This window comes from Adiantum capillus-veneris, chromosome 22 (genome assembly GCF_014529385.1).
Source record: "Adiantum capillus-veneris isolate H3 chromosome 22, ASM1452938v2, whole genome shotgun sequence".
NCBI lineage: Eukaryota > Viridiplantae > Streptophyta > Polypodiopsida > Polypodiales > Pteridaceae > Adiantum > Adiantum capillus-veneris.
In genome coordinates, this window is record NC_140952.1 from 95,771,135 (window position 1) to 95,796,030 (window position 24,896).

The 24,896-nt window shown below is 41.6% G+C and overlaps 1 pseudogene; it reads right to left on the reverse strand.

Moving 5' to 3' along the window:
• Positions 1-1,082: 1,082 nt before the first annotated feature.
• LOC147429835 (uncharacterized) lies at positions 1,083-4,367 on the reverse strand (annotated as a pseudogene).
• Between the last annotated feature and the right edge of the window lie 20,529 nt (positions 4,368-24,896).

The following is a 24,896-nucleotide window of genomic DNA, read 5'->3' on the forward strand; positions in this document are numbered from 1 at the left end:
TGCTTTTTTACTACCTCTTGATGTAAGTAAGCTCTCATCCTCCACTCATTGAGGTGCTCTAATGTGCCCAACCTCTCTTTCAAACTCTCCTCCAAAGGCATCGAATGTGCATGCAAGAACCTCAAGGTGGCAAGTTCAGGCTCAATGGTAGCACACACTCTTGACCATAAACGAGAGAAAAGGGAGTAAAACATGTTGCCTCCTTAAAAGTGGTGTTATGCGCCCACACATCTGCTAGTAGTTTCTCATCCCAATCCCTCATTCACATCACAATTTTTCTTAAAATAGTTACTAGCGCTTTATTAGTGCTCTCAACTTGCCCATTGGTAGAAGGCTTGTAAGGGGTAGTTTTATCATGTTAATGTTAAAGTAAGAAGTGGGATCGTCAAGAAGATCATTTAAAAAGTGTGCTCCCTATCGGATACAAATTCGGCTAGTGCCCCAAAATGACAAATAACGTGATCAATCAAGAATGAAGCAATAGTGCGTGCATCATCATCCCTCATCGCTCTATCCTCAGACTACTTTGTCAAGTAATGAGTTGCAACAATGATGCAGGATTTCTCATGCTTAGATGTAGGAGTGATGGGCCCAGCATAATTAATGCCCCACTTCACAAATGGTAATGTGGCCATAATAGGATTGTTAGGGCGTAAATGATTTTCAAGACGGGTGGCTCTCTGGCAAACATCACATCTCTTACACCACTCAAACAAGTCCTTAAACACACTAGGCCACCAATACCATGCTCTCAAGATCTTCAATGCGGTCAACGTCTTAGCAAAATGTCCCCCACATGCACTATCATGACACTCTTTTAGAATATGAGGGATCTCTTCCTGTGCAGCACAACGGTGATAAATGTCCTCAAACCCCTTATGATATAAATACCCATCAATAATAGAGAATTTATTTGCATGGGTAACTAATCTTTTCTTAGTAGCCTTACTCATGGATGGGGGAAATTTTAAGGTAGACAAATAATGAGATATTTGGTCATACCACTCTCGAGAATGCTCAATGCAAAACAAATCAGATTCAGGTGTGACAGACTCGTCAACACAGGTAGGTACATTAGCCAATCAATCTACAAGCTTTTGAAATGCAGGAGGTTTGTATTTAAGCTCATAATCAAAGGTTTGCAACTCAACAAGCCATCACATAATATGCTCAGGGGGCTCCATCTTATTCATCATAAGGTGTAATGAGTATTTAGACACATATATAATGGAGTGCTTCATGGATAAATAGGTGTAAAACTTCCTAGTACTCTCATCAATAGCTAAACAAGCCTGCTCTACCAAGTATAGTGTGTCTCTGCATTTTTAAGCTTGCAACTATAATATGCAACGTGATGCAATTTCTTGTCATAAATTTGGGCAATGCAACGAGAAAAAACATAATGCAAGCAAGTGGAAAATAAATGAAAAGGTTTGAAAGCATCGGGTGGCTTAAGAATAGGAGCCTTAGTAAATGAACTTTTAAGGGAAGAAAAGGAGGTCTCTTGAGGTGTCCCCAAATAAACTTTTTCTCAACCCTCAAAAGAGTATTAAGTGGTAAAATAAGATGAGCTATATCTTTAATAAAACAGCTATAATGCTTAGCAAACCCAAGAAATCCTCTAACCTGACGAACGGTAGTAGGTGCAAGAAAGGCAAGGATGGCCTCAACCTTTGTAGGATCCATATCTATGTCGTGTTCACTAATAAGATGCCCCAATAAAATACCATAGGAGACTCCAAACACACATTTCCAAGCATTCAATGCAATGGACTTCTCTCAACACTTTTGAAACACATAATGGAGGGCTTTAAGAAAATTCGCTCGAGTGATCCACATGCCATGTCGTCTATAAATATTTTACGAAAGTGTATAAGGTCATCTCAAAACATTTCATGCTTAGATTTCTGATATGATGCACCAGCATTGCATAATCCAAATGGCATGACATGATATGAAAATGTCCCAAAGATGGTGGTAAAAGTGGTTTTAAGATTATCTTCATCAGGTACAACCATCTGGTTGTATCTCAAGAACCCATCCATAAATCCATAAACCTCCCTCCCAGCTAAAGCATCTAAAATTTGGTCAGTCAAAGGAAAAGGATAGTAGTCTTTGATTGTAGCCTTATTAAGTTGTTTATAAGCAACACATATACTAAGCTGCTTATTTTTCTTGGGTACAACAACAATAGGGGAAACCCACTCTATGTTATCCATGGAAAAAATTAGCCCAACCTCTAAAAGTTCCTTTTGTCTCCATATAGACCCCCTCTCTATAATGCTTTGGCAATCTACACTGACGCTGATGGGAACGAGAACAACATCTGGTTTAAGTGGGGTGTGATGCACAACTAACTCGGGTGGGAAACCTTTCCACCCCGTGTAATCCTATGAAAAAATTTCCTGGTACTCCCAACATAAAAAAATAACCTCCTCCCTTGATGGTGACTCTAAAGAAGCTCCCAAAAGCACAACTTTGTCCTCCCCCTTTATAGGAACCCTCACATTGTCTTCCTCTCTAGCCAAAGGTGGAGTCTCCTCATCCTCATCAAGGGTAGTCTCAATAGAATCAGGGTAAATACAATAAGAACTGGGTGTAAATAGAACTACACTCATCATCAACATCACTCTCAATTTCCGAAGTAACCCCATGGCTCATAATAAAAAAACGATAAGCTGCCAGAACCACACGAGAAGATCCTCTACCCAACAACAACTATCCTCTGGGGATATCAATAACATAATCAATCCGCCATATCCAAGATCTCCTTAAAAGAAGTTGGTATCGCCCAGGTCCCGGGCTAAGGTGCAAAACATAACAATCAATCACCACAATTTGACCCGCCACAGTAACGGGCAAACCTTGGATAAAACCTTCAACACTCACAAAACACTAATCGCCCATGTGTAACCCAGTAATAGGACCTCCATTAAAATATTTTCCAAGCTTGGAAAAGGTGATGTAACTCAAAACGTTGACGCCCAACCTGCCATCAACTATAGTATGTGGGATCACAAGTTGGTGGATCATGCACTCCACTTGGGGACACTCTTCAACTTAGCAAGAAGGGAATCCACCTTTTGAATAGCAGGAAGAATAGGAATCACCCCCTTTGAAGAACCCAAAGCTCTGCAAGCCTCCTCAAAAGAGCACGACTAGATGGAGAAGTGAGAAGGTATTGTGGTAGGGACATGGTAAGCTCCACTTTATTAGGAGCAGCAACAACAAGGTCAAAAGAAGGTATAGGAGGTAATAACTTACTTAGCGTACAGTGAGTACGAACATGTCGAGGTTGGGGGAAAGGGTCTGGAATGCGAACAATGACACAGGTGGGTCGGTGGGTAGCAACATCGCCTATAGGATCCCTCTCCTCCTCAACAAATTTCTCTTTTCCCTTTCATGTAATGGCATGCACATGCAATGCAATAGAATCAATCATATTAATTGATGGATAATAGTTGGTTGTGGGTGCCAAACTAGGAGAAGCCATGGCTGGAGAACTAGGAGACCCTCTTTGCAAAAGTGTCCAGCTAGGGCCAAGAGGTCTCTCATTCCCGATTTATGGTTTATGAGACTAGGGGTGGTATTGAAGAGTTTCTATTCATCATGTGGCACATCTTAATATAACAATTTTCTTCAGTGTGGTCCCTACCCAAACATCTCTCATAAGTGCAGATAACAGTGGGACAATCTTCGGAAAGATGGCCGGGTACGCCACAAGCTCGACACACAATCTTAGTGGGATTAAGCTTAGAGCGACGAGCGAACAACAAATTTTGTTGACGCTTCAGAAATTTCACATCTACAGTCACAACTTTCATGTTTTTATTCATTTGGTTCATGTAATTAGTCATCATGTCCTTCAAGCCCCCTATACTAGATGCATTGCTCTCATAACCATCCTTGCCCTTACAATGCATGGAAGGTGTAGTGGTAGAAGTAGATTGAGGATAAGTCACAAAATTTGGGGGAGCATAAGAAACTGGCGTTGAAATATGTGGAGAGGTGGATGAAGAGGAAGTGTTAATAGTGGGTGTGGGTGCTGGGAGAAAAAGAGGTGATGGTGCATTTTGAAGTTGGCATGCGGTAAGAGGTGGTAACTGTAGAGGTGGTGTTGATTGTAATTGGGGTATATAAGATGGGGCTGATAAAGATAAACTAGGAATGGACATGGGTAAAGAGTTTTGTGCTAGCCATGGGTAATACGATGGAGATGGAGTCGCAACTAGTTGTGGTTCATAAGCACGCCTATAAGAACTTTCCACATTAACGGCATACGTGATAGCAGTATTTAAATCTTGTGGAGCTTGAGCCCTCAATAAAATTTGAATACTAGGATGCAACCCCCTAAGAAATGATTCCATGATGGTAAGCGGATCAATGTTGAAATTGGGAGTATAATGTTCAATAAAATACCTGAACCTCATGGCGGCTTGCTCAATGCTTTCATGAGGATAATTTCTCTTTAAGAAGCGTAGTTGCTGAAAAAATGAGAAAAAGTTTGGAGGTTTGAGAAAAGCGACTAAGAATTTTTGCTCACAATCGATAAAACTAGGAAGAGGATTTTCTTGCAGCTTGGAAAAGCAATTCAAAGCTTCACCCTTAAGTGTGGTGCTAAAATAAGTCATTACATGTCCCTCCTCAACAATGTGTGATGTCAAACAAGAAATTTAAAATTGTTTACTTGAGCTACAACCTATAGGATCTTCCAAGGGCGACCCATGAAATGTCGAGAGTGGGATGTGCATCAAGGAGAGCGAGGTTAGCTGGTAACAATAAAGGTGATTGGATTACAAATGGTTGAGCCTATGGGGATATGGACGGAAAGTGAGATACCTAACGGACTTTTCCTTTGTGGAGTTGATACTTTTGGAATCTGTTGTTGTGAAGGGGTTGTAGGACTTGAATTCCCTCAAAATGCTTTTTCCTTTTCCCTTCTATGATATCTCTTAGCTCACTCACTCTTCCTAAGATGTTCTTGCCACTCTTTATCACTGTGCATATGTCCCCTTTCAAGTAGGTTCGTATTGTGCAACCTCGACTAAGTTAAGGTCCCACCGTGCATGCCACTGTCTAGAAAATATTAGGACGAGCAAGGCAAAGAGGACAAAGACCCAAAGAACCCCCCAAATACCCAATAAAAATAGTATAAAGAGTGCAATAGGTACCCCAAAACCCAATAAGATAGATGGAATCTAGGAAGAAAATAGTGTGTTGAGTGTCTTCTGCCAGGGGACGCTAGAGTGGCTGGGATATAAATGAACAATCACAAACAACAAACACAGTATGAACACTAATATGATGACAACTGATAACAAATAAGTATAAAGAATTCTTTTGAGAGATGACAGAATGGAGATAGGCACAAGTTTGTGTTTATATTATGATATACGAGCGTGAATTGCTTTTACAAATGTATACTCTAGATGTTTTTATATCAAAATGGGAGGAGAGGAGAAAACTTAGCTCGAAGTCGCAGTGTCGGGACTCAAAATTTGTGGTGAGGCTTAGAGAAACCCTCACAACCCTTGAGGAGGATACAAAGCTTCAATTCTAATAAATTTACAATGTGCAGCAATGGCTAGCCCTATGTGGCGCTATATGAGAGCGTATGTTGTGTTTTTAATTTTATAGAATTTATAAAAAATATGGTTGCCTTTACAAATGGACTCGAACATTGTGCTTCGACTTCGATATCACATTTGCAATCTCTAAGGCGGTTTGCTAAACTTTGATGCTCCAAGACATTAGGAAGGGAATGGGGTCTAATGGGGCCTCTTTATTTGCCATGGGATTAAGAGGGAGATTATGGAAGGGGCAAATGGGTGGATGCCATATGGATTGAAATGGTGGGTATGGCAGGGCCTAAAAGTAAGTGGTCAAACTTGTACTCTTTTATAAAATACAAAGAGAAAATCTCTTATAAATTTAAAAAAAGGAACTTTTCTCTAAATAGTTGAGTAAAAACCAAAGGCTTTCTCTCTCTACTGGCTGCCAGTTTCTCCCCCCCCTCTCTCTTAAAAGGGGGTCCCTCCAAAAACGTGTTGATCATTCCCTCCCTCTCTCTCTACTGTACCATCTCTCACTTCTCTTCACTTCACCTTATTTCTCTTTCCTTCCTTTCAGTTTTCCCTCCCAAAAGCTCTGCACAGCAGAATTTTGAACCTCCTTTCCCTCCTCAAGCTTATTGCATTCTTGAGGGCTGCATTCTCCTCAAGCTGAAGTTCTCCATTACTCCATGGGCTTCACTAAACACCTCTAGCTAAAGCTGAAGTCTACACCATATCCTTCTACTACATCATCCCTCTTTCTTTCCTCAGTAGGTTTCTTGATCCTTCTCCATTAAGCTCTCTAGAGAGGATCTACTTCCCTCTCAAGCATTGTATCATTATCTTCCACATTAAGCTAACAAGCAGGTGGAGTACTATAGGAGTAAGTGGCATCCTTCACCTTTGTGTACCATCAAGATTCTTGCTCTTTATACAGCTGAGAACATGTGTTAAGTATGGAGCCTGATTTACCCTTGTAATTTTTTGTGGTAAAATTGCACATTTGTAAGGCCCCCATTATGAGGAGAAGCCATCGTGCGTGAACGAAAATCACTCACCGAAAACCAAAATTTTCACGGACAAGAATCAGGGGCAACTTTAGAGGCCTTGGGGGCAGAGGCCCCCGAGACTTTTCTTTTTTCGCCGGAATATTATGGCCGGACGGCGGCCGGAAAGTGGTCGGAAAACAACCGGTCCGTTGGCCAGTGGTCGGAAGTCAATGGCCGCTAGCCGGTGGCCGAATTCAAAAGCGGACTTGTCTTCTCAAGGGCGGCCACACATGGGCGGATTGGAGGGTCCGATTTGGACTTATTCGCACAAGGGCGGCTACACATGGCTGTCTCTCATAAGAGAGGGCAGCCCTTTTGGCCTATAAAAGGAGGCCATTTCTACACACATTTCATAGTGTGAAGTTGATGCAACAAGGTGAGTGTGAGGTGGTGAGAGTGAAGCAAGGCGGGAGCTCTATCAAGGGTTTAATCCCTTTGTAAACTACTTCTTCTTTTGAAGTGCTAAAACCATTGAGTGGCTGCTTTCCCGTGGACGTAGCCCACATTGGGTGAACCACGTATATCGTGTGTACTCTCTCTCTCTCTCTACTCTATAATCTCTTGTGTGTGAAATCTATCTCTCTCCATTAAGTAATCTACTCAAAAATCTATTTAGCTACGTCTTATTTTCTAACAACTGGTATCAGAGCAAGGTTTGCTCGTAGCTAAATTATCTCAAGGAAAGGAGTCCTTGAATCGAAAGGCACTGGGAACAATCCGGTTAAGCTTGGCGTTAGCGGTGGCCTTCAATGTTTCAGAGATGAAGACCACGGAGGACTTGATGAAGTCACTTGACGACTTCTACGAGAAACCATCGGCATCCAATAAGGTATTTCTTATGAGGGGCTTCTTCAATCTAAAGATGGCAGAGAATGGTTCAGTTGCAGAACATCTAAATGACTTTAACACAAACATAAGTCAACTTCGATCAGTGAAAATCAATTTCGATGACAAAGTGCGAGCTCTCCTTATACTATCATCTCTACCGGATAGTTGGGACAGCCTTGTGATGGCTGTAAGTAATTCTATCTCTGGCACAAATACTCTTAAGTTTGATGATGTTGTGGGTGTCTCCTAAGCGAGGAAATGCGAAGGAGAAGCACAGGAGAATCATCAAGTGTTGCACTATCAGTGGAAACAAGAGGAAGGCCTAAGGAGAGGTTCAAAAACCAAAAGGGTCGTGATCGCTCAAGGCGGAGCAAGTCACGCACAAAGTCAGTTCTTGAATGTTGGAACTGCGGCAAGAAGGGCCACGTCAAGAAGGATTGCTGGTCCAAGAAGAAGAAGGAGACAGAGTCTCAAGACAACAAGCCAACATCGGAGGTCAATGTGGTAGGTAAAGTAGAGCAAGATACTCTAATTCTCTCATTAGACAATGTGTCTAATTCCTGGATAGTAGATTCCGGGGCTTCATTCCATGCGACACCACACAAGCAACATTTCCAAGACTACACCAAAGGTAATTTTGGATATGTATACTTGGGAGATGATGAAGCTTGTGACATTGTTGGCAAAGGTACAGTTTCTGTCAAAACTGCTAACGAAAATGAATGGAAGCTTAAAGATGTTAGGCATGTTCCTTCTCTTCGCAAAAATTTGATCTCTACAGGACAATTGGACGATGAAGGTCACAACATTGCATTCGGAAACAAACGGTGGAAGATCTCAAAGGGATCTTTGGTGGTTGCCAAGGGAGAAAAAGTCGGTACACTTTACTTGTGTACTGTTAGCATGCAACCTTCAGCTTGTGCAGCAACTACAGAAGTTGACAGTGCGGTGTGGCACTACCGACTTGGGCATATGAGTGCCAAAGGTATGCAAATCCTTCAAACAAAGAAGCTTCTACCAGGTTTGAAAGAAGTGGACTTAGAGTTCTGTGAAGATTGTGTTTATGGTAAACAAAAGAGGGTAAAATTTCAAAAATCAGGAAATGAAAGAAAAAATAAAAAACTTGAGTTGGTTCATTCTAATGTTTGGGGTCCTGCAAGTACACCATCACTTGGTGGCTCATTGTACTATGTAACATTCATAGACGATGCGACTAGAAAAACATGGGTTTATGTCATGAAGAATAAATCCGATGTATTTTCCATATTCAAAGGTGGAAAGCCTTTGTGGACAATGAAACAGGTACCAAGGTTAAATGCCTCAGATCCGACAATGGAGGCGAATATTGCAGCCAAGCTTTTGAAAGCTTTTGTGCTAGCAATGGCATTCGGAGGCAAAGGACGACCCCAAGGACACCTCAACAAAATGGGATTTCGGAAAGGATGAACAGGACAATCATGGAACGAGCACGAAGCATGCGGCTACATGCAGGCCTACCGCTTGATCTTTGGGCGGAAGCTGTAAGTACGTCTATGTACTTAATCAATCGGTCACCCTCAACGGCATTGGATGGGGAAGTTCCTAAAGAGGCATGGACAGGTAAACCGGTGAATTATGCATTTCTCAAAGTGTTTGGGTATGAGGCTTTCATGCACATAGATAGAAGCCTAAGATCAAAGCTAGATGCAAAGTCCAAAAAGTGTTTCTTCATTGGCTATGGAGAAGGAGACTTTGGGTATCGCCTATGGAATCCTGAAGATGGTAAAATCTTAAGGAGTAGGGATGTAATTTTTAACGAACAAAATATGTACAAAGATTACTTGGAAAGAAAACAAACAAAAGAAAAAGGTGATGAGTACATGGAGCTTGAGGACGGTGAAGACTCAAGGACTGCAAACGGTGACAATGTGCAACAACGTCAACCAAATGAGAAGCCTCAACCTATTCCCCGAAGATCTACAAGAGAAAGTAGACCTCCAGAAAGTTTTGTTCCTTCCTTCAACCATCTCTTGATCTCAAATTCTGGAGAGCCGGAATCATACAAAGAAGCTATACAACAGAATCCAAAGAAGAATGGACGAAGAGCATGCAAGTGGAGATGGACTCACTACATCGCAACCAAACATGGGAGTTGGTTGAGTTGCCTAAAGGTAAGCGGGCACTTCAAAACAAATGGGTGTACAAGCTGAAGGAAGAAGAAGGTGGGAAGAAAAGGTACAAGTCTAGGCTTGTGGTAAAAGGGTTTTCTCAAAAGAAAGATATTGACTTCAATGAAATATTTTCTCCTGTTGTAAAAATGAACTCAATTAGGCTTGTCTTAAGCCTTGTGCCTTCTCATGATCTAAATCTCGAGCAAATGGATGTAAATACGGCATTCCCTCACGGTGACTTAGAGGAGGAAATCTACATGCTTCAACCAAAGGGGTATGAAGTAAAAGGTAAGGAGAAAATGGTTTGCAGATTAAAGAAGAGCTTGTATGGTTTAAAGCAAGCATCAAGACAATGGTACTTGAAGTTTGATCGATGGATGTTGGATCATGGATTCACAAGATGCAACTCAGATCACTGTGTCTACACAAAGAATTTGGGAGATGGGAAATTCATCATCCTAATGTTGTATGTTGATGACATGTTGATTGCAAGTGCTAACATGGAGGACATCAAAGACCTAAAAGAGGAGCTGTCCAAATATTTTTCAATGAAAGATTTAGGTGTTGCAAAGAGGATACTTGGTATGAAAATATCAAGGGACAGGACGAAGAAGACAATAAAGCTATCTCAATAAGATTACATCAAGAAGGTACTAGAAAGGTTTGCAATGTAAAATGCAAAACCAGTTTCTACACCTTTGGCTGGTCATTTTAAACTAACAAAGGGTATGTGTCCAAAGACACAAGAGGAGATAGCCTATATGTCTAAAGTTCCATATGCTGCAGCGGTAGGTTCTCTAATGTATGCTATGGTCTGGACAAGGCCAGACATTGCACATGCAGTGGGAGTTGTGAGTAGGTTCATGGACAACCCAGGTAAAGAGCATCGGCAAGTTGTGAAGTGGATACTTAGGTATCTAAAAGGGACAACAACAAATGCTTTGTATTTTGGAGGAACTGATATTTTTCTAGAAGGGTATGCTAATGTAGATATGGCAGGTGACAAAGATACTCGAAGGAGCACTACAGGCTATGTGTTCACGGTTGGAGGCACAGTAGTAAGCTGGGCTTCAAAGCTCCAGAAAGTGGTTTCACTTTCTACCACGGAAGCAGAGTATGTAGCAATGACGGAGGCAAGCAAAGAAATTCTGTGGCTTCACAGATTCTTAGAAGAGCTTGGATTCAAACAAGACAATTGTGTCTTGTACAGTGATAGCCAAAGCTCTATCCATCTTGCGAAGAACTCAGCCTTTCATTCAAGGACAAAGCACATTGAGGTGAGATATCACTTCATACGCACTCTTTTGGAAGAGGGACAGATAAAGCTAGGAAAGGTGCATACAAGTGAAAATCCTACAGACATGTTTACAAAGGTGGTCAACAAGGAGAAGTTGAGCTTTTGCTCATCTTCAATCGGCATTCAAGGATAAGAAGCCAGAATGGAAAGCAGTCACAGGTTTGGTTTGAAGATCAGTCTCCAAGTGGGAGATTGTTAAGTATGGAGCCTTATTTACCCTTGTAATTTTATGTGGTAAAAGCGCACATTTGTAAGGCCCCCATTATGAGGAGAAGCCATCATGCGTGAAGGAAAATCACTCACCGGAAACCAAAATTTTCACGGACAAGAATCAGGGGCAACTTTAGAGGCCTTGGGGGCGGAGGCCCCCGAAACTTTTTTTTTTCGCCGGAATATTATGGCCGGACGGCGGCCGGAAAGTGGTCGGAAAACAACCGGTCGGTTGGCCGGTGGCTCGTAGTCAATGGCTGGTGGTCGGAAGTCAATGGCCGGTGCCCGGTGGTCGAAAGTCAATGGCCGGTGGCCGAATTCAAAAGCGGACTTGTCTTCTCAAGGGCGGCCACACATGGGCGGATTGGAGGGTCCGATTTGGACTTATTCGCACAAGGGCGGCTACACATGGCTGTCTCTCATAAGAGAGGGCAGCCCTTTTGGCCTATAAAAGGAGGCCATTTCTACACACATTTCATAGTGTGAAGTTGATGCAACAAGGTGAGTGTGAGGTGGTGAGAGTGAAGCAAGGCGGGAGCTCTATCAAGGGTTTAATCCCTTTGTAAACTACTTCTTCTTTTGAAGTGCTAAAGCCATTGAGTGGCTGCTTTCCCGTGGACGTAGCCCACATTGGGTGAACCACGTATATCGTGTGTACTTTCTCTCTCTCTCTACTCTATAATATCTTGTGTGTGAAATCTATCTCTCTCCATTAAGTAATCTACTCAAAAATCTATTTAGCTACGTCTTATTTTCTAACAACATGGATGTGCAATGTCTAATCATAAGTGTTTGTGTACAGGTTGTGCCACTATTTCCCATGGCATCATCAGGTACTCGATGACCTAGGAGTGTCATTGACTCCATTTCTTGTAGCAATGTACAAGACGACAATGGATATTGGGTGACAATTGAGTTAACACGAATGATATGGGTGACAATGCAGCCCCCAAATCAAGAGGTGCACACAAGGTCTCAATGGCTTCTTGAGCACACCATTGGAAGGGAAGAATCATGGACTTCAAGCAAACACAAGACGGCAAGAGGCTTGCAAAGGTGTAGCTTGTGTATGTTTCTTTCACAACTGAAGCTAGAGACAACAGTGGCTCCATCGAGGTTTCCTACAAATTGTAATTTTTACTCCTCTTGCAAGTTTTTCGGTTATCTAATCAGTATTTCTTCCTTGTGTGTTGCTTTTGATGACTGTAAGATTTCCATTTCTTTTTGTTCATGTTTACAAATGTTTTTCCATCCGATTTTGTAGAGTGGAAGCCAATAGAGTCCTCCACAAGAACTTTTGAAGCCATACACATGGAGCTTGGCAAGTTGCTCTACGCTCATTGTCAATCCTCTGAGCTTGCCTCATGTGACATTTTTTTTTATGATCGTGCTTATGTCACACCTAGGCAAAATGGATATGGTAATCTATCTTTGGTTCACTCGCCAGCCTTGGAGAGTTTGAAATGGCATAAGCCAGACAGTGCCTTGAGCACAGCAACCAAAAGGAGAATCGAGGTGGATGTGCAAGCAGCAATGAAGTGCACCTATGGTTCCCATAAAGCACGGTAACATGGTTTATGTCTCTTAATGTGTTTGTGTTGTGTTTATATTTTGACTTCAAAGTGTTCACAGGACACCAACAATGTGGACTTGCAAAGGGGGAAGTGCGATCAACGGGTTTCTTGCAGCTAGATGGGAAACTAAGGTGGTCAACCACCAGGGAGATAAAATCAAGTGCTCTATAGTTACTGACAAGGTGGTGTTCATATACCATATTGCGAAGAAGCTTGTCGATGGTCTTTCCCTATAGAAGATGAAAGCTGACGATGGGAGAATGGGAGGAACTAGACTCTGAGGTTGCTGCCAGAGAATCAGTTGACCTGCAAATACATCTCCATGACAATGCAAATCACCACATTATAGTGAACAATGACTGACATTTTAGTCACCTTTGCGAGTATCTTAAGCTCTAAGCTCTAAGCTGTCTTCGCATCTTCTAATGGCAACATCTACTGATGCACTTCTCACACAATTAGAAAAGGTAGGACTTGCAGATTGAGCACAATAACTACTCAGCGTATTCGAGAGGACAATTGACATGCAGGCCACTTCCAACCTTCATGCACAGGAATTCAGAATCTTTCTTGACTACATGGTGCAGCACATGGAGGAATATGCCATAATCTTGGAGGAATCCCACACGGCGTGGTTGCTAGTGGATTTCTTGAAGCATCTCTATGCGGCTGACAAAAACTTCCGGTTTTTCTTGTTGAGGTTTATTAAAGGCCTCACAGAATGGGACATCAAGATAGAGGATGAGGATGATCTCATGGATTTGGGCATGGGGTGCATAGGCACTAAATTTATTTCATGGTACATGGTTCTGGCATTACTTGTGATTGAGGGCATGTACAAGGGAAAATAAAAGGAAAAGGTCAACCAAAGACCTCCTGTGACCATTGTGGAGGAATCAAATGAAGTTTTTGAAGAGATAGATGAGCACGCCAAAGCATCTATGGCACTCGTACTCTTGCAAGATACCAACACCACTGAGGAGGAAGATCAAATGATAGAGGGAGATGAGGTGCTGGAAGAGGTCCCGGACCTCCAAATTATAACTTTGCATCCAGTGGTTGTGGATGATCGTCAGTTTTTGTACCTTGAAAACATTGCCAAAATGTTAGGACTCAAAGAAGATGAGTCGCTTGCAGTGCTTGCTATCTATGCGGGCATGAAGGATCCCAGTGGGAAGGAAGACAAAGTCAATTTTCAAATTGATTTCAAAGACCAAGATCTCCCAGCAAACCTCTCTTTCCTCCCCAGTGAAAACGAACAACAGTTGGTGCAAACAGTAGCAAGTACACTAGTGGAAATAAAATCATGTGCCTCTTTCTACGAAAGCGTACTGGAGAGCGCATTTCATCCACACAAACCACTGATTGCAATTGGTAGAGATGATCGATCTAGCATGGATCTTACAAAGAAAAATCTTGAAGAGAGGGATGAAGAAAATTAGGTAAATAAATCTTAACTTGGTAGAATTTCTAGTATTCCTTACTACAAGTGTTAATATCAATTAAAATGCTTTGCAGACGGCCTATCATGTTGATAAGTTTGCAATGCGTACTAGAGTTTCGTGCAACGTCTCCACAAGTAGGGATAGTATATTGGTGGACCAAGAGGCAACATTGTATGCCTTTACAGGCAAACACCCAGGCTCGGTCCTCTCCCACTACGCCTTGAGCCTAGGTCAAGGGTTGACAAACCCATAGGAAATTGTAAAATCCCTTGGTGTCAAGTCAGCCATTCGCTCAATACCCAAAGATGTAATTTGTAGAAAAATCAACCATGATGTAATATCCGAATCAGTAAAGAATAAATGTTTTTGTCAATGATTTTGGTCACCATTCAATAATTGTTTTTTTATTCATATTGTTCAATAATTTCCATTTTCGCCCCGCTGAGGCACACACGTGCATAGAACCTCAAACATGCAGCCACCGCGCAGCCGGGGGGAGAGTCTCGGAGATAATTTTGCAAAACGGGACCAAGAAGGGCATGTGACGCATCGGCGGCGCTGGGCGGGGTCGGACGGGACAAAAAAATGAATTGCTCCCTGTGCATTGTGGCACACAGGGGCTTTTTTTGCCCCATCTGACCCCACCTGACACCGCCGATGTGCCACATACCCTTCTTGACCCCGTACGCCCCCCCCCCCCCCCCCCCCCCCCCCCCCGTCACCCCTTTTTGCAAAATTGTCTTCGCGACGCTCCCCTCGGCCGCCTGGTGGCTACATGTTTGAGGTTCTGTGTACGTGGGTGCCTCGGCGGGCGAAAATGGAGCCTGGTGGTGAACTTAAATTTAACATATCCAACAATTCGAATACTTATAAAAAACAATGTACAAATTAAAATTGAACAATTGCACAGAATGGTAGAAATTCGCCATTTGATATTATAGAAAAAGATTACAAATCTCAAGAAGAGAGAGTACATGGGATAAACTATATCTTATGAAGGAATCCTTTATTTCTTAAATTTATTGCTAAGGCTAAATCCGTATCTTTTAAAGTTACACGCTCTGCATGCGCCATACAGGAGACGCCATCTTGAAAAAGCTGTGCCAAAATGTCTTCGACGGCATCCTATAGGGCCAGTAAAGTTGTGCGTTGTTTTCTTGTAACGGAGTCACTATATTCATCGATCATCTCTCTCACCACCCGAGAGAAGGCCGCTTTGGATATGATTGGCTCAGTGCTCTTTTGATATTTCGTGATCTCACGCAGAGCCACTGTGCCTAGCCTCCATCTCCGCTTATTTTGTGTTGTTGGTGGTGGTGGAGGAACCGCCTGCCTAGCCCATTGAGGAGGATCATCTTTGTATTTTTTCCTCCTCTGTTGTTGGGTTTGCTGCTCTTCAGGTGTCACCTTGTCCCTTTTTCTTTTTGCACATTGCTTGGATTTTTTGAAGGCTTTGAGCTCCCAGTCTTCGCTTGTTGGGTGGCTTGAGCTCTATCTTGTGCCTCCTTCTTCTCTGCCTCTGCTCGTGCTTCTAAGTTGTCCAAATGAGCTCTCTCGGCCTCATCTCTCTGCCTTTCCTCTTGCTCTCTCTATCTTCTATGCTCTTCTTGTACTCTAAGGGCTTCCTTCTCAGCCGCCTCCTTCTTTTCCCTCTCCCTTTGTCTTTTTCTCCTCTTGGACTCTTTTGCTTTAGATACCGGGTCTCGTGGTATTACCTTGATGACTCTTTCTTTGATTCGAGGTGGAAAATTTTGCGGTGTAGTATGTGGGGTGGCCTGAGCACCAGTGGTTGTGGAAGGAGGCGATGGCGGTGGATTTTCAAGCGGACCTTGCTATTCCTCTTCCGTTTCTCTGTGAAGAGGTGAAATTGGTGGGAGATCTAGAAGAGGTGTGCAAGTGGCATGGGTTATATCGCGAGACCTTCAAATATGCATTGCATGTTTCTTAGATCATCTAGATTTGATGGTTGGGGAGGCTCTTGGGTGTTTGAGAGGGTTGGGGCACTGGGTTACCCACTTGTGGTTTGGGATGTGGATTTGAAGTCGTAGATTCTGCATGCGGTTTTGGCTGCGAATTTTCTGTTGTGTGAGTGGTTGTGGTGGTATTGTTGTGCGTAGTGCCAGCATGCTTGTGTGAATCGTCCATGTGGTGCAAGATGTGAGTGCATGTGCGTTTGTGCTCGAGTAGATCTTCTAGAATGTGCAAACAAGAAATGAACTTCAAGTTGTGAGTTTTGACTTATAAAGTACTAATTTTTGTTAAAAAACTTAAAAACTCAATAATACCATTAAAAATCCAAAGTAACTCCAAAATTGTTAAAATTTATTACATTTCATTGGGGCGTCAGCAAATCACGTGGCATTACAATGTATGCTTAATATGGGAATGGTTATTGTCAAAAATTTATTGGTTTCCTACCCAATGTCTGCCATTTCGTCGCCTTGTGGCCAACCACCGTCAAAATTGATCTTTTGCACTAGAAGCATGATATGATTGCGATCGCCTCACGCTAACCACTTTCTCTATTCTGCATTTCAAGATTCTTTGCACTCTAGTCTTCTTCCTTTCTCTTCCTACTAAAACTCTGTAGAACCAATTGAACATTTTGTGCATGGTTGCTCTTTTTCCTCCCACCTCCATGCCTTGTATTTTTAAAATACACTGCTTTTGCTTGATAGTGTGAGCGCTCCATTCCATGACTACTCCAAATGCCCAATGAACCAAATGTGTTGAGAAAAACTGAGCTATGAGCAAAAACAATACGCTGCAAAAATATAAACCTGTAGTTCAAACACTAATATTGTTTTACTACAAAGACAAAGTGTTCAACCCACCATGTAATGTTCTATGTGTGTCTCCCCCCAGGAATCCACCATTTGCGTTGTGAAACTATTGATTACAAACTTTAAACTGGATATCTCAGCAGAAGTTAGATTTTCCTTTTCAATCAAACAAAAAATATCATCTACAGACTGCCACACATGAGCACGCTTAATTCCTAGGGCTGCTTCATTACCTTTGTAGGTGGTAATGTCACACACCTTTTTCCACAATTGAAACTCATTGGGACTTTGGGAGTTAGAATAGTCTGAAAGCATATGCCTAGCTTTACTACCACCCATACATATACATATTTTATTAGGAAGATCATGTGTGCTTCCAGATGCCTTCCTATCCTTTGATAGCTCTACTGCACCGCCATGCAGGCCAACGCTTGATACAATAGATTCAAGTTCTTTGATACACTCTTTCCTTCTTTTTGCAGGCTCCATATTCCAAGCATAATTAATATGGAGCGTCAACAACTTGTCAAGAATTCGTAGACGGGCATGAAGAGTGCACACATGCACATTTATCATAGGAATCGGTAGAATAGGATCCCAATTTGGATCGTCCATGTCTCAATTAGGGGGTACACTCTGGTTACCTGGGGATACCTTGAAACCATTGTTGGAGTGCTTTACCCAATGTTTGTGTAGTGGTCACACCTTTCGCAGAATTGACTGCAGCTTTGTCACCCTTACCCTTATCCTTACCTTCCGCAGAGTTGACTATAGCTTTGCCACCCTTACCCTTACCCTTGCCCTCAGCTCCTAATAAGACTTTACTGTGGCAGCAATAAATGCATGGAAAGAGGATCATTGCACTTTGATTGCATCCTAACATACACTTGAGATTTTTCAAGTCTCCTGTCAAATGCCACTCCACTTGGAACGTACATAGACCTGAAACCTACAATCCTTGTCCTTCTTGTTGTTGCTGAATCAGGTCAATGATTGGGGTGTGATTAAAATACCATTTGAGAGACTCATGTGTCTCATGTGGGAGATGAAAAGCTGCCAGCCACCAAATATTCTTCTCAGATTGAACACCTAAAGAGGTGTTTCCCTTCTCGTTGGCATTTAGCTCAACATCAATGCGCACCAGGGCTCTATTCATAAGCGTAACGCTTACCCTTTCAAGCTGTTGACCTTAGACAATCTCGTACTCATCAAGCTTCACCACAAATATAACTTTGCCATCACACTCTTCCTGTGTCAACCCATAAAATCTGATCATTGACTCTTGGAGCTTCAACAAGTCAATATAGACATTATTGTACTCGTTGTACAAAAAGATTTGTTCTCTTCTAATGGCAAGACATCCTTCGCATATTGAGATCCACCGAGCAAGCTTGCAATATTGGCGCACCTTTTTGCGATGGTGTTCACAACAACCTAAACCAACCTTTTTCTCTGTGACCTAGTGTAACAAGTCTATACAAAGCTTCATAGGCCTTGAAACTTATTCCTGCGCTGTCACACACTGCTTGACACACCTCTTGAGCTCCACCGCTTGAAGATAGCATAGACATCGCATGTCTCTTGCGCTTGCGAATGTGATAGCCAAATGGAATGTGTGTGAGATGATCGATTTACCGGTGCATATTACGTGCAGTGCGTTGTAGCTGAACATAATTGTTTAGACGACGCTCTTGCTCCATTTTTTAATACTCTGCCTTTTTAATAAGCTTTGACATCTCGTCATTTAGCTTCTTTGTCTTCTCATTGGGTTCCTCATTGACTTGCTGAATGTCTCTCACGTTGTCAAGGCTAGGGACTTGCTACGCGCCGTGTGCGAGCCACAAAGGCTCCTAGCACACAGTCATACAACAGACAAGCTCACAAGGAAGAATGGTGTGTCACTCACCTTCCTGCGTAGTTGCGAATGAAGGATTCCCGCGCCGCGAATAAGAGGGAGACGCCGCTACGCCGCGCTCAACCGCCTCGCCGCCGTCGTGCCGTCGCAACGCTCGATCACACACACACACACACTCTCACACTCTCTCTCTCACACGTACACACAAACACACACACAAGGAGATGGTGGAGGAGAAGGTGGAGATGGAGCAAGAGCAGCTTCTATTGCACAATGAGAGAATGAGTAAAAATTAGGTTTAGTGGCTTTTATATGAGCTCACCCCATTCACACTTGGGCGCCCATACTTAGCCAACTAACTCCTTGAATATTCCAGTTAGAGTGCGCCTGTCATCGGCGATCACCCTTACCCTGTTCCTATTGGTCCGACAAGCCCGGTACCTGACTCTAAATAATACAACGTTTATAGATCATAGGGTGTCCGTGTGCCGTGAGGGTTAACACACGTACTTCTCTTGCAATGATGAGTAGGCAAAACAGAGATTTTTTTTTGCTTCCCTTTCATTGAAAAAAGCTGAATATAATCTCCAACAGTAGCCAAACAGTCTGTCTCTCCCATCTCCAATAAAACGCAGTAGCTTAGTGATATTACGGAAAGGCGGTGATGCATTGGTCATTGGATTTCCAGGGTAAATATGGCCATGAACCCATAAGCTGATTGCCTTGCATCCATGGTTCCGTAGCAGGTCTCCAGCATTGGGATTAGATGTGTCAAATCACACAATTGCATACTCTTGCTCTAGATCAACGTTTAATTGATATCATTTTGATTTGTTAGTAATGTCTTGTAGTGGTAGGGGATGGAATGACATTTGTGTTAGTTAATCAAGCAAATTAGTGAGAATGTGTAATGGTGACTGCTACAAGTAGGTGAAGGTGGCTCAATCTCATTAGAATTCGAATTGTTGATCATGACTGTAGAGAGAGAAATGTTGCAGCACACACAGGTAATGGAGTTTTCCATTGCACTCAGGTGGAGCATGAGGGGGAGGGAAGGAGAAAGAGAGAGAGAGAGAGAGAGAGAGAGAGAGAGAGAGAGAGAGAGAGAGAGAGAGAGAGAGAGAGAGAGAGAGAGGGAGACAATAAAGGAAGAGAGAGTGGGAGAGAGGACAGATTTGCAACCTTGGAGGATCTGCACTTTTTCAAAAAGAGGCAGCCAAGAATGTTCCTTAATGATTGGAAGAGGAAGTGACATGAGAGAAAAGGGGGGAAAGAAAGAGAGAGAGTTGGCTCATGTTTTAGAGAGAGAATGCACTGAGAGAATGTGAAAAACCTGTTTTTTTGGTAGGGGACTAAAAAGTGCCTCCTTTAATGAGTTCTAAGTGAGAGAGAGTGTTTTATATGTTAGAGAGAAGAGGGGTGGGAAAAGGAAATTTGAAAATTCATTTACCCCCCTCTCTTTGGGGTTACTAAATAAACTATTTTCAAATTCAAAATATGGAAATGGATTTTTAAAAAATCTTAGCATAGGCCTTTTTGCCCTCTATTTTAAGCTTGGTCAAACTTGGCTTAAGCTTTAAGCATTTCCTTAAACTGCCAAATAAAGAGGCCCTCCTATACCCCATTCACTTCCTAATGATTACAGCTTGAATTCAACTCTTCAAGATAATGGTACTCTCTCACACTAGATATGCCCTGCTCATGAAGACACCATCTCTCACTCTCTTATTTCCCTCTCTCCCCTTTCTCTTTGAATTCAACCTCTCCATCTCCTTTCAATTACTCTTTTTTTACTCTCTACCCAATTCCTAGCCCAAATATTATCTCTCTTTCTTTCTCTCTCTATCATCCTTTCAAACCTGTGCTAAGATCCAAGCTCTCTCCTTAAGTCCTGCTCTCGGCAACCTCTGCTGCTTGAATCTCTAAGAAAAGCCCGCCTTCTCTCTTAGCCTGGTCTCTCGACTCCCTGAGTCAGGCCTCATTCTTGGTAGCCCTTGAGGCAAGCCTTGATGCAGAGGGAGATTCTCTCTCTTGATTCTCCACAGAGAGCCGACCTTGCTACTCTTATTTTCAAGAGGTAGCCCTAGTTTTCTCTCACTTAGATATCGGCAAAGAGCACCCTCTCTCTCTAACTCTTTCTCTGGTTTCAAAGCAGAAGAGCTTGTCTCTCCCTCTCTCTCCTTATGGAGAGCATACACACACCGATGCTCGCAGATGCAACAAAAATCTCAAATCATGCTCTCCAGTAGTAGCCGGCCCTTGGAAATGGAGCCCCTTGCCCCTCTTTTCCTTCCCAAGCAGACACCAACCCAAAAGGCACCTCTCACTCAAACTTGGCACACAGCTTGTCCTTGGTCCATTGATCTTTTCTATATGCATTTTTTGTGGTTTAGAATTTTGATTAGGTCAATCAAAAGTCAATCCCTAGGTCTCTTTTGGTGGTTTTTCACTTTGAACTATTTTTGGCAATTTTGATGAGTTTTTTGAACTTTTTTGACAAACCTCTTTTGGGAACTTTTGTTCACAATGGTCTCTGCTGCATGCTATATAGTTTCTGCAAAAATTCACATGGGGACATGGATCACGATCCATGTTCCACCCCTTTTGGACTTGGGATTTGGTGAGCTGATAGTAGCTGATGATGTTTGTAGCTTGCTCACCAAAATGTTTTGAATTTAGATCAATTTTGAGCAACCAAAGGTGAATTTTTGAGTCTGTTGTGACAATTTGGACAATGTTCTCTTTTTGGCTCTTTTGGGAAAAGTGTTTGTCTATGTCTCAAATATAAATCTTTATGGGGGACATGGATCGCGATCCATTTTCCGTTAGGTCTGGATACCAAATTTGGTTTGCTGATTACTTGTAGTATCAGTAGTCTACTCCACCACTTATTTTTGGATTTGGACAACTTTTTGTCAGTCAAAAGCAAGTTTTTTGTCTGCCCTGTGGTTTTTGACTAGTTTCTTTGTTTGGCACTTTTGACCAATTTTTTTAATTTTTTTCCATGTTGCCTTTTAAGAAAGTTGTTCCAAATGGTATCAGCTACCTACTGGTCAAATATTAGCTCCATATTTTCAAGGGTGACATGGATCACGATCCATGTTTGAACAATATGAACATGAAATTTGGCTAGCTCTATGCCATGTAGATGCTGAAGCTCAACTTTTTGTTTGCAAAAATGGCCTTTGGGGGTCATGGATCGCGATCCATGTTCCTCCATAGAATCTGCTTAAACTTTTTAGATTGCTTCTAGAGAGTCTGCTAATGCCCTTGATCAACAAATTTTTGAATTTGGATCACTTTTCAAGTCTCTACCATCAAATTTTTAGAATTTCAAAGTTATGGTTGTTTTGGCCAAAATATGGTTTTCAATAGTTTTTGTCGTGATCTTTCAGCCCAAATTTGATGGTGGTAGTTCTACTTACCCTACTCCTAGGTACTAAAATGAGAGTGTGTTTTTTTAGCGAGCTTTTGATTTTGAGCTTTTGCAATGAAAACCATTTTTGCGAGATTTTTGACATTTAATTTGAAGCCTTTTCTAATGGCACAAAAATGTTAACAAAAAAAACAGACATTACTCATACAATACACACCAAAAAACATGCATAAGTTTCGAAATTTCTGGACTTTGATCTTGAACATCTATCTATATATGAACCGCAAAGCATACATCTATATATATATATATATATATATAACTATACCATATATATAGCTATACTATATATCATTATACTATACTATATATAATTATATCATATAACAATATATGCATGAAAACCTTGCATATGTACCTATTCATGCTCATCTCTGAGAAGACTATCATTGTTCATAATTTTGATGACACTCAGAGGAAGATGTGAACACATACTGGATGGAGATCTATGCTTGCAACAAAACAAAATAGATGTTTTGGCAACCACTTAAAACTATGTTGCCTTCGAGAAGGAAGATGTGGGCTGGATATTGCAAGCTATGCTAAAAAAATCCCTAATTATGACGTTTATTGTGAAAAATACAAGCAAATGCTAATGAGAAGACTAGCTTACGATTCTTGACAAGGTGTGTCAATCATGATGGTGTCAATGGTCAGATAGCTAATGGTGTATTGGATACAAACAAGTACTGCAAGTCATGCATGTTGGTGGAGGAAGTGTACAAACTGATATCACAAAAGTAAGCACAACCCTTCTCATGTCTAATACAGCCCGTACATTTTAAAATTGTCATTTATAAGTTTACACATCTTGCAGTAGCTTCCATCTGTAAATGTTTCCCAAAGGACAATCCATGCTTAGACATTGCTCATCGTTTCTAACCTATATCCATAATTTTTTTTAAAATTGTCTTCTTTACTACTCACCTTGTTAGATCTTTTGATTGTAATGAGTCTTCAACAACATTTCAACAATAACAGAAATATTTCTCTTAAGAAAGAATGCATAAGGTATGCTACAATTGTCAATTTCAGCTTCTCATCTTACAAAGCCAATCGTACTACATATAAAGAGGTTTATAGAAGAGCTTGATTTTAATCAATCTCACATGTATTTTTTCCAGATTTAAGGAATCTTGGTCAAGCCCATGTTTAGTATAGAGATCAGTGGTTGTGCTTAGATGGCTGATATTCTGCCATAATTCATGTCATATCTTTAACAAATTTTCGAAAGGAAGAGCACATGTGAGATGGATGAAAATACTACTAGATCCAATTCATCTGGATCCACCATAAGACTGGCCTATGATGGAGTTCCTACCAATACCTACTACTGGTCCCAACCCCACACTAGGTCTCCTTGAATCCAAACCTTTCTGCATCATGGGTCCCTTGCTTGCACCTACTCCCATGCTCATACCCATTCCCATGCTAGGAGCCATCCCCATATTATTCATCCCCATTAGCATAACAAGAGAAACCCATCTCTTTTCCCATGCTTTTGTCATACTCTTGACTGTCCACAAAGTATCATCCTTTACTCTTTTAGTTCACAGCTGATCAAAATCGATACCTATGGCTGCTCAAGGATTACATTTACCTACCAAAAGATAGAGGATAATGTGAGTAACCAAGTTCAAACTAGAAAATTACACCAGTAAAAGAAGTATAAAAAATGTTACGACCTGCTACTATGTTAAAATCAATCAAGTCCTCGCTAAGACTATCAACCCAAACAACAGATTTTGTTTCAAACTGTTTGCGATCTTATGCTCCTTTATTTTCCCTATATGGCTATCTCACCAATTAGCGGTGAAGGGTTAAAAGAAGATGTGTGCAAGGACTAACCTATATGAAAAGCCCTTGATAAAGTAGGTTGAGAAGGTGCTGATGCATTTGGTGAGAAATCTAGACAGACCTATTAACACATTCTCTTAAGAAAGATCGCAACTTGATTTGTTGAAGGTGAAAAATGTGTTAGTATATCAAAGGTGGCACTAGCCACGATCACTAGTATACCTCCTTCGAGTTAGTGCCTAGAGGTGTGTAGTTGGGTAGTGGCTTGATGGCCACCTTAACATATGTTGAGCTTGTAGAACTTGAAGCTTCCCCTTTGAATGAAGAACTTTGATTCTCACCAAGATTCTATTGTTTGGAAATTGAAAAGGCAAACAAATCTATTAAACGTGATCCAAGTGATTCCAACAGGCATACCTATGTGTTGTTCTTTTGAGAGGGTCTTTTTTCTTTTTTTTTGGGGGGTGGGGGGGGGGGGGGATATATATAACATGTACAATGTTTGGGAGCATGACATTCAAAGAAACACAGTCTCAAGAAAGATCACTTGTATCTTCACATAAACTTGAAGCAACACATTTACACCTCCATTTGAATTTAAAAGATCGTACAGCTCTGCAGTTCAAGGACCTGTACCTAGCATTGGTATAGCAACCAAGAACATCAACTTGACTTGAGTTACCACATGCCGTCAAGATGAAAAGATAGGTGATTGCATTTGGAGAGACACCCTTGCTTGTCATCCGCTCAAAAAATCCCGGAGCTTCTTGGCAATCAATGCATTCCAAGAGATGACATTCCAGATAAGAATCTCCTTAAGCACTTAATGTGTTTTCTAAAGTTCACTACACTTAATATGCGTGTCAATCAAGGCATTGCCAAGGACGACATTCTTTTTCAACAATACCTCACTAACAATA